General features: G+C 25.8%; 1 long non-coding RNA gene across 1 annotated transcript; it reads right to left on the minus strand.

The window, feature by feature from the left end:
- Positions 1 to 10: 10 nt before the first annotated feature.
- Positions 11 to 4,503, minus strand: LOC142320993 (uncharacterized). Its single transcript, XR_012755538.1, has 3 exons — positions 4,058 to 4,503; positions 1,852 to 2,606; positions 11 to 400 (listed from the first exon to the last, which is right to left on the minus strand). It is a non-coding gene; the product is annotated as an uncharacterized LOC142320993 (long non-coding RNA).
- Positions 4,504 to 11,856: the final 7,353 nt, after the last annotated feature.

The raw sequence follows: 11,856 nt of genomic DNA on the forward strand, positions 1-11,856 counted from the left end.
CAGAAAAAAATCACACATGTTTTACCCTACTGGACACGATCGCGACTTATAACTAACACTTAACCTAATAAATAAAGTACATGTAAAAACTGAAAAAATACACATATACAACTATAGTTAAACAAAACCTACAAAGGGGCCTACTGGGAGGAACGCGATATTTTTCTTAAAATTAACATACATATATTTATTCTAACATGCACATATTAACAAAAATAAATTAAACGGTGATGTACCTGTAAAAAAATACATATACTGAAAAAAAGAGTTACAAAGTAAGTAGTTTTCCTTCCAATTATTGTTACATTACATTACTAGAGTAATAATTACTTAAGTCACGTTAACACTGTTCAAGTGATCCACACTTTTTAACCTACGTAGTAAATGACCGGTGTCGTACCTGTAACAAAAGAAAAAACGAATTGTGTTAAGATGTATTTTTTATAATACTTTTAATATTTTTTTAAATAATTTAATGAAAAGAACAGATCTGCACAACCAGTCTCAATGTAGTAGTATAATCAATTAGTACAAATAATAATTCATTTGTATTCTGTGCAATTTTTTTAACTTTAATAATAATAACTTCACCCTATAACTTAAACAGTTTCAAAGATTCCAGTTTTTATGTTCCTCTAAAGTTTTGTTTTTTGTATTCTATTTGTCTTAGTATATAACATAATAACGTAATTCATCTCTTTATAAGACTTACTACAGATCATACACCTTACTTTGTCTTAAGACCTCTTTTCTAATATTTTATCGCCTTAGCTAATTTTAAATATCTGAAAAGATATTCTAACAGTAGAATATTTTATAATATTCTATATTTTATAACAGTAGAATATTTTCTTTTGTTTCTGTTCAATATTTATAGAAATGAGATATCAGCGGAAGAAGAAGAGATAATATACGCAGATGATCAGGTAATAATTGCAAAAAGTAAAGTACAGATATAATATATATATATATATATATATATATATAGAGAGAGAGAGAGAGAGAGAGAGAGAGAGAGAGAGAGAGAGAGAGAGTGAGAGAGAGAGAGAATGAATGAGAATGTGTGTTAGTTAACAATTAACAGTTAACAATCAAAGGGAAAACAACTGAAACAAGTTGTAATAAGTTCTTAAGAGTTTTAAGTATTTAGTAAGTATTATTACAAGCAAAATCACACAGAGAAAGTAAAAACCAGGTTAGGGCAAGGAAAGCTGACATGCTGGAAATTAAGCACTCTGATAAGAAAGAAAAATATCCACATGGAGTTAAGAAAGATTAGTTAATTATTATATGATCAGACTGTTAATACTATGATAAAAGAAAAAATTGAGCAACTTATTTTGAAAGCTTTGAGATTTAGGTATGAAAGAAAGATCAAAATAATCAATATAGATGTATTTACAAAAATCAAGGAAAAAAGAAATACAATAAAGTCTGTTAGGAAAAGGAAAGCTAATCGGTGATAGGGCAAAAAAGCTCTGAAACAAAAAAAGATGGCTGGAAAAAGAAGCTGATGAAGAAGAAATCGGATGTAAATTGAATTAAGGGTAAACGAGATTACAAGAATAATAAGAGAAAAGTAGCACATAACAGAGAAAAACAAAAAAAAAACATTTCCATTGTCTCATTCTATCACTGATAATGACTATCATCATATCATGATCTATAGAGACCATTTCATTGACCATTTGAAATTTATTTACTCCAAAACTAATTTTCTAAAATACTTTACAAATCAAAACTATTGTGTCATTAAAATTTCTCAACAATAAGAAATAAAAAATTAACACTTTTGTGAAAGAGGTATGTCAGTATAATCAATCTTAAGTTACAATTAAATTATACACTTACTTGAAATCATTAAGTTTTCTTCAACACTTCATGTTTTGTAGGTAATATTTTTATAATTTTTGTTCAGTTTGAAACCAGTTTTCCATTTTTCTTTATTATTTTATTTATTAATTTATTAACTATACTTTTTTTAATCGTCTCGTGACAATTATTTAAAATATCACAGTTGTCCATAGCTGAAACAAACTAAAAATATTCTGAACAAAAATTAGTATAAAATAATTAATATGGAATCAATTAAACCTGAAATATAAATACATACAAACAAATACCCAATAAATTTCCCCACAGGTTAACGCAACTTAAATTCATTAAAACTAAATTAATTCTAGTAAAAAGATTTTGTACCCAAACCAGAAAAAAATCACACATGTTTATACCCTACTGGACACGATCGCGACTTAAAACTAACACTTAACCTAATAAATAAAATACATGTAAAAACTGAAAAAATACACATATACAACTATACTTAAACAAAACCTACAAAGGGGCCTACTGGGAGGAACGCGATATTTTTCTTAAAATTAACATACATATATTTATTCTAACATGCACATATTAACAAAAATAAATTAAACGGTGATGTACCTGTAAAAAAATACATATACTGAAAAAAAGAGTTACAAAGTAAGTAGTTTTCCTTCCAATTATTGTTACATTACATTACTAGAGTAATAATTACTTAAGTCACGTTAACACTGTTCAAGTGATCCACACTTTTTAACCTACGTAGTAAATGACCGGTGTCGTACCTGTAACAAAAGAAAAAACGAATTGTGTTAAGATGTATTTTTTATAATACTTTTAATATTTTTTTAAATAATTTAATGAAAAGAACAGATCTGCACAACCAGTCTCAATGTAGTAGTATAATCAATTAGTACAAATAATAATTCATTTGTATTCTGTGCAATTTTTTTAACTTTAATAATAATAACTTCACCCTATAACTTAAACAGTTTCAAAGATTCCAGTTTTTATGTTCCTCTAAAGTTTTGTTTTTTGTATTCTATTTGTCTTAGTATATAACATAATAACGTAATTCATCTCTTTATAAGACTTACTACAGATCATACACCTTACTTTGTCTTAAGACCTCTTTTCTAATATTTTATCGCCTTAGCTAATTTTAAATATCTGAAAAGATATTCTAACAGTAGAATATTTTATAATATTCTATATTTTATAACAGTAGAATATTTTCTTTTGTTTCTGTTCAATATTTATAGAAATGAGATATCAGCGGAAGAAGAAGAGATAATATACGCAGATGATCAGGTAATAATTGCAAAAAGTAAAGTACAGATATAATATATATATATATATATATATATATATAGAGAGAGAGAGAGAGAGAGAGAGAGAGAGAGAGAGAGAGAGAGAGAGTGAGAGAGAGAGAGAATGAATGAGAATGTGTGTTAGTTAACAATTAACAGTTAACAATCAAAGGGAAAACAACTGAAACAAGTTGTAATAAGTTCTTAAGAGTTTTAAGTATTTAGTAAGTATTATTACAAGCAAAATCACACAGAGAAAGTAAAAACCAGGTTAGGGCAAGGAAAGCTGACATGCTGGAAATTAAGCACTCTGATAAGAAAGAAAAATATCCACATGGAGTTAAGAAAGATTAGTTAATTATTATATGATCAGACTGTTAATACTATGATAAAAGAAAAAATTGAGCAACTTATTTTGAAAGCTTTGAGATTTAGGTATGAAAGAAAGATCAAAATAATCAATATAGATGTATTTACAAAAATCAAGGAAAAAAGAAATACAATAAAGTCTGTTAGGAAAAGGAAAGCTAATCGGTGATAGGGCAAAAAAGCTCTGAAACAAAAAAAGATGGCTGGAAAAAGAAGCTGATGAAGAAGAAATCGGATGTAAATTGAATTAAGGGTAAACGAGATTACAAGAATAATAAGAGAAAAGTAGCACATAACAGAGAAAAACAAAAAAAAAACATTTCCATTGTCTCATTCTATCACTGATAATGACTATCATCATATCATGATCTATAGAGACCATTTCATTGACCATTTGAAATTTATTTACTCCAAAACTAATTTTCTAAAATACTTTACAAATCAAAACTATTGTGTCATTAAAATTTCCCAACAATAAGAAATAAAAAATTAACACTTTTGTGAAAGAGGTATGTCAGTATAATCAATCTTAAGTTACAATTAAATTATACACTTACTTGAAATCATTAAGTTTTCTTCAACACTTCATGTTTTGTAGGTAATATTTTTATAATTTTTGTTCAGTTTGAAACCAGTTTTCCATTTTTCTTTATTATTTTATTTATTAATTTATTAACTATACTTTTTTTAATCGTCTCGTGACAATTATTTAAAATATCACAGTTGTCCATAGCTGAAACAAACTAAAAATATTCTGAACAAAAATTAGTATAAAATAATTAATATGGAATCAATTAAACCTGAAATATAAATACATACAAACAAATACCCAATAAATTTCCCCACAGGTTAACGCAACTTAAATTCATTAAAACTAAATTAATTCTAGTAAAAAGATTTTGTACCCAAACCAGAAAAAAATCACACATGTTTATACCCTACTGGACACGATCGCGACTTAAAACTAACACTTAACCTAATAAATAAAATACATGTAAAAACTGAAAAAATACACATATACAACTATACTTAAACAAAACCTACAAAGGGGCCTACTGGGAGGAACGCGATATTTTTCTTAAAACTAACATACATATATTTATTCTAACATGCACATATTAACAAAAATAAATTAAACGCTGATGTACCTGTAAAAAAATACATATACTGAAAAAAAGAGTTACAAAGTAAGTAGTTTTCCTTCCAATTATTGTTACATTACATTACTAGAGTAATAATTACTTAAATCACGTTAACACTGTTCAAGTGATCCACACTTTTTAACCTACGTAGTAAATGACCGGTGTCATATAATGTGCTGACACAAGAGTTAATGGTGGTGGACGATCAGCAATGCAGAAATTTTGTTACTTGGATAATTAAAAAAAAAAAGCAATGATGATGCCCGTTTCTCATTAAACGCATCTGATTCATTCAATGACGCATCTGATGTTTCTGTCGCATTTGATGGGGAAGAAAACCTTAGAATGATTCACGAAGGACCTTCTAATAAGGTGATAAGGATAAACTTATGCGCAAAAATGTTCAGTTTTGTGAGTTTTAAAATCCGGAAGAATCATCGGCTCAAGGCAAACAAGCCAATAGTAGTACTTCAGTTTTAAATAAAGAACCCAAAATATTTCACAGAGTTTAATTTTTACATGCAAACAAGGTCTTAAAGCCATTTTTAGAACACTATACATATTTTAACATATCAGCAAGTAAAGCTACCGATTAAACTCTATAAGCGGAGCTTATACATAAATTTAATATTCTCTGCTAAGCAAGAGAATATTTTGATTTCACCATGTATCCTGCGAAGCAGAACACATCTCTGATAGCTGATAGTCAATATTTTCTGCAAGACAGAGATCTGTCTTGTCTACAGATTTGTTTTCCACTATTATATTTTAAAACCGGTGACCCTGCAGTACAGAGTGAATCTTTTTTATGGCTGATATTGTATAATTTCCTTCAAGGTCGAAAATATGTACCCTGCAAAGCAAAGCACATCTGTTGCAGATGATAATATATCAATCCCTGCACGGCAGAAATGTGACCTTGCAGAGCAGAGAATGATGGTGCTAATACTGTGATGTACAGTACACAACTCTATAATGGTTACTGGTTTAATTTAATATCGAATTGTAACCTTACAATTCATTCAAACTAGAGCATACAACCGGTAGAATATTTATACCATTTTTAGCAGATAAGAATGCCTTTAGATAAAAAACTATAGCAAATAACTTTAACAAAGCCGATTAAATTTAATACACGATTATGTTACATATGAATCCATAACACAATCGTTGAGGCTTATTGTATTATGCAGATGTTCAATGCACTAATAGAGAAAAAATTATTCTATGAAACCGATGTACTGACATCGTCATGTAAAGTTATTTATTGAGCGATTTGCAAATGAAGAAATGAAAACCTGAATACAAATAGCCATTAATTATTGTTAAGTGAAAAAGCCAAAGTTTGAAATCGTAGTTGTATTTAGCAAATAATAATTAATTATAAGAAACAGCAGTTTGACCGATTCCCATAAAAATGGAAGACTGCAATGAATATGACAGCGTGATGAGAATGAAATTAGAAGTAGAACAAGTTATAAATAGGAAAAAATCTATAAATTTTACTGGCTAAATTGAGTTTGCAACAGCTGTTATAAAACAGATGGATTTAGCTTTTTGGAACTTTCTGATAAATTTAATTTTATGAATTTTTATGATTAGACAAGTACGGTACAAATAAAAATAAGATTTGTATGTTTTTATCTTTCATCTCGGTTATTCTAGAAGTTTCCACGTACAGCTTCATGCATCGCCCTCTTTTTTTAACCTTGTTTTCAAATGATAATATAGTATGAATTATTAGGGGTTAATGAAAAACTTTTATTAGAATTTTAAGAAATAAAATTATGAAACAAATTATAAAACAAATGAATTCTATCTCAAAATAACTACACAATCTTTTTATCTGAATAAATTTTAAATGTTTTTAGAAAGGTATTTTGGTTCTAGAGTTTTTGCTCGGCTTACTCAAGGCAAAATAGGTTAAACAATGAAGAAAAAGTTTTTCTATCGAATTCATGGTACAAAACACCCGGATAGAAGTAAAATATAATTGAATATATAAAGGAAGCGATAAAACAGAATAATAAATCTATTTCCAAATAAAGTGGACGATATAATCGTCCATATAATAACCATATATAACAATATAGATATACAGATATCCATATAATAACAATAATATTAATTTATTTGATTTAAACAATATATAAGTGTTTGTTTACCGACACTGGACAATAAAATTAAAACAAATCTCTAAATTCACAAATAAATTATACATCTACACCAGCAACATATTTAAAATAACTTTTGGTCAATATATTTTAACATCTACACTAATGGGACTGGGTGGGATAAAATTATTTACTTTTTATTTTTTCTCAAACCATTAACAGGCTTAAGCCCGTACTTGAACTGATGAATTCTGTTGCTTAAGAAAAACGATTGGGATTGAACCTAGAAACTTCTGGTTGAAAAGCATTAATTTTTAATTTGTTATGCTCTGTCCCAAAGCAGTACTAACAAATAAAAGAGAATCGGAAAATAGAAAGACTTCATAGTGAAAATATTAAAACGGATCATAAAATATGAAAAAAATAACAATAATAATTTATATTATGAAAATTTGAACTGTGATAGATGAAACTAAACGAATCAGAAAATATTTGTTTTCTTATTTTAAAATACCGACTTCATTAAAAGATTCTATTATAAATATTTTATAAAACATTAATTCAAAGATGAAAAAATTAATAAAAACAGTAAACTTCTCAAGAAGTTTCTTATAATATAATTAATTATTATATTATCATAACCTCAAACAATCAGATAAATTCTTTGAATATGTTGTAGTTATCAAATAAATTCATCAGTGGTTATACTAAAATTTTATCTATACTTAAATATTTAATAACATGAATATTGTACATAAAAGTCCCATTATCCATTACAAACACATATAAAGTTAAAGTATAATATAAGAAGAATATAAGTTAGTAAAAAAACCATTACCATTATAAATACATATAACCCATTATAAACACATATATTGTGATAATTAGTGTTAAAGTTAATAGTTAGTCATTGTTAGTAGTTAGTACATTAATTGTCAGTAATACTACAATACTGCATTTAAGTAATACTACATTTTTTTATGTACATATTAATGTTGCTATATTTCAGCAAAAAAAAAAAAAGTTTTAAGCATTAACATATTGAAAATGTATGTTTACAACTTTCAATCTGATTGGAAGGTTGAGATAATAATTATTATTATTATATATATATATGCCTGTCATTAATGAATATCAAACTGAGAATGGCATGATAAATCATAATTATTCAAAGAATAAATATGAAGACTATAAAAATCTTAATTTAGAAAATTAAAAAAAAAAAATATTGTATAGAAAGGGTACATAAGATATTTATCTAGAGAAATATATGAAATTAGAAATCTAAAAAATTGTGAAAATAAAAGGAGCTGTTATATTTGGCCATGGAATAATTAACGTAAATGTAAAATATGAACATATAAAAATGACTATTCAAAATTTTACTAAGGGTAAATAAAAAAATTAAATTGTAAAATTGTGTATATAAATGACGAAAAATTATTTCACGATTCTCAAGGACATGGGATAGTCATCCATCAAAAAATGTTTGGAAATTTGTGTTGCTGGGGAAAAATGAAAAATTCAGGACAGATGTTTATAACCTGCAGAAATGATGATAACGATCAAAGAATCTGATACTGGAAAAAAGAAAGGAAAATTTAAGAAAAATTTCAGGATCCAAATATATAAATAATCAAAATATCTTAAAATCATATGAAGAAGTGCAGGGCTTATATGAAAACTTAAAAAAAACATAATGGACAACCAATTAAAAAAAAAATCTTTAATTAAATTTCTAAAATTAAAAAGAAAAATAGCTGGTTTCATGAAAATGAGAAAGATCTAAAAGAATTAAATGTTAAAGAAGAAAAATTTTATACCGATATACTTTTAGAAATAAAAAACAATTTCAATAGTTTTCAGGAAAAACAAAGAGGAAAATGGGGAAGAAAATTTTCCCACAAAGAAAGAGATGAAGTCAAAGAATGAAAAAAATAATGGCTGAAAAGGAAAGAAAATTCAGAGAAGATTTTTTTTAATGCGATACATAGACGGTCCAAACGAAAAAGAAACAAGGGAGAGTTTACTGAAATGTTAACTTTTTACCATGAATTCCCTTTTATACATATTTTATCTTTTATTATTTATTAAATATAATCTGATTAAAATTATTTATTTTCCAATAGAATTCATATAATAAGAGAAAATCAGACATAAAACAAAAGTCGGGCAATATATTTCTATAATCGATTTGTTTGACAAAATAATTTTTAAGAATTATAGGAATAAAGAAAAAAGGAAAATGAAAAAAAGGATTATTATATCCTTTTAAAAAGGATAAGGAAAAAGAAAGGATTATGGAAAAAAATCATGAGGTTAGTTTATGAGAGTTTACATATTGTGACAGATATGCAATAAAAGCTTCTGTTTCCACATTTCCAGAAATATAGAGATGAAAGAAACTAAACGTAAACATTAAATTATATTTCATTAAATTAATTATATAATAATTTAATTAGTTAATTAAAAGAAAATATAATTCTTTTATCGAGATTAAAATCTCTTGAGATATAAATGAAAAATATAATAGCTTAGAGCATAAATAATGTTAATATGGTGCAATTGCTGCATGTTTCTTTCTCTTAAACGATTTAAATCTTTAAATATGAATTATGATATATTTAAGTATATAGTTTCTATAAGCTTTTGAAAAAGCACATATATATTAATGAATTATTTGTTTTTATTTACGATGAAGAAACAGTTATATCTTCTCATTTTTATCTTTGTCTGAAATTACATCCTGTTTATTCAATATAGAATTTTTCAAAGTAATACTTGGAAAAAGTAAACTCTTGGGACATTGTATTTGATAGAATCTTCCATAAAGTGTAATCTATTCTGAAAGTTATGTTATATTCAGGTTTCCGTTAATTAAAAGTTATAGAAATTTTGAAAAAAATGTTAGATGAATGATAGGAAACTAGTAAATAACATTATTAGTATGTTTATAAAGCTACTATTATTTAAAATTATTAAAAAAAGTACTCGTGAAATAAAATCAATAAATACTTATATAAAAAAGAAGAAATAACAGAAAACAATGGTTTATGTTATGCCCAAATAAAAATAAATAATTTTTATTTATTTTGTTTATTTAAAATTACAAGAGGTCATCTAAACTCAAATAAAGACATTCAAATTACTGCTTATAAAATAGCATAAATTCTACCAGTCTTTTTCAATAATTGATGTAAATAAGCAGCAATTTCATTCTGCTGTAACAAATTTAAAAATTCAAATGTAAATATAACGATATGAAACATTCAGTTTCAAGGTGAGTTTCAAGTTTGTAGGCAAAATTTCAATTCCCAACAATGAATAATCTTGGATTATGCAAGTTAGCAGCCAATTTCATTATGTTGCAACCATTGTAACAACTCTACTGTAAATAAAGACATGAAACATTCAGTTTCACATCAAATAAGATTGTAAGCAAAATTTCAATTGCCTACAATGAATAATCCTGGATTATGTAAGTTAGGAGCCAATTTCATTCTGCTCCTCACGTTTTATCAATCCTACTGTAAATTAAGATATGAAACATTCAGTTTCACATTAATTAAAATGGAAAGCAAAATTTCAGTCTACAATGAATAATCTTTCATTATGTAAGGTATCAGGTATTTAATTGCAACAGCTTTTTTATAATTTAATAAAAATATAGAAAAAATAATCTTATTGAATTAAAGAATATAAATATTCCTAAGAAATTGAAAATGTTGATGCATAAAAATGTTTAATTACATTACTATAATACAAAAAAAAAGGAATGAGTATGTCACCATGAAAGCATGGAACATTGTGGAAAAACTATTTTTATCAAACATATTAAATTAATTTCAAATATAACAAAAAATATATCATCTCATAACTCTATCAATACATATTTGTATAAAAATAAATAAAATATTTAATGCATCAGTGCATTTTATAATTTTGGGCAAATGTATGAGCCACGTTGTCTATTAAAACGCAGTAACCATTTACGTTAAACTTTTAGTTAAATAATTCAATTTAAAATACTTAAAACTATAAAATAACATTATTCATCGCATAAATATGTTGTGTTCAATAAGCTTACCTAACTTTACCTTAAAATCCTGTTCAGTTTTACATTTTATTTTAAAGTAACGACGGATACAACGTTAACGGTTCGGTAGTTGACGACGAAGAGACGTATGGTAACCGATAACGTCGAATACATGATCGTTATCACCCGTTTAACTTTCTTCTTTTTCTTAATTGCATTTATAATCTCTAATTTTAATCAGTGAATAATTTTAATTTCTTTTATTTATTTATGAATATAATTTAATATCTATTTTATAATACATTAAAAAATAATTCAATCTCTATTTTTATAGAAATATTCATCAATAAAAGAAATGTGATCAATGCAGCTCTATATAGATTTTATTAGATCATATGTTTTGGGCAAAGATAGGTTAGGTGAAATTAAAATCTATTGTAACGAGCAAAAAGATTGAAAGAACGTTTAAAGAATAAATGGTTGTAGCAGTATTTTAAGAAAATCTTGTAACGGTTTTAAGGTTATTAATAATTAAATATACCTAATTACAATTTAACCAAATTATTAAATTTTAAAACTGAAAGGTTAGTCTACGTTCACGAACGTTTTTTACAGTTTTATTTTTAGTTTTACTGTGTGTTGTTTTAATAAAGATAGATAATATAAAAACAATAATCAAATGTAAGCAGTAGATTGTACTAAAGGTTAAAAAAAAAATATTAGAATTTGTACCCGGCTTTGCACGGGCTTTGTTCATCAACTGTGTTGTCCTTTCTTTTACGGGAACAATATTATTCTGTTAATGAAGTTTAAATAATATAATTAAAAAGATGATTTTTCTGCATTCCGTTCAACGCGTACATAAATATGTGCTTAAAACAATTTCCAGTGTGTATTTTTTATCTTATAATTTCTTTTTATATTTATAACTTATACTGACGTGATGTATATAATGTATTTTTATATTTCGATGAGAATAAAGATTTATTTATTTGTTTACATATGTAAGTCTTTATTAATTGATAAATTTTACTAAATATTCATAAACAAATTTTAATAAGAAT

This window comes from Lycorma delicatula, chromosome 3 (assembly GCF_047948215.1).
Source record: "Lycorma delicatula isolate Av1 chromosome 3, ASM4794821v1, whole genome shotgun sequence".
NCBI lineage: Eukaryota > Metazoa > Arthropoda > Insecta > Hemiptera > Fulgoridae > Lycorma > Lycorma delicatula.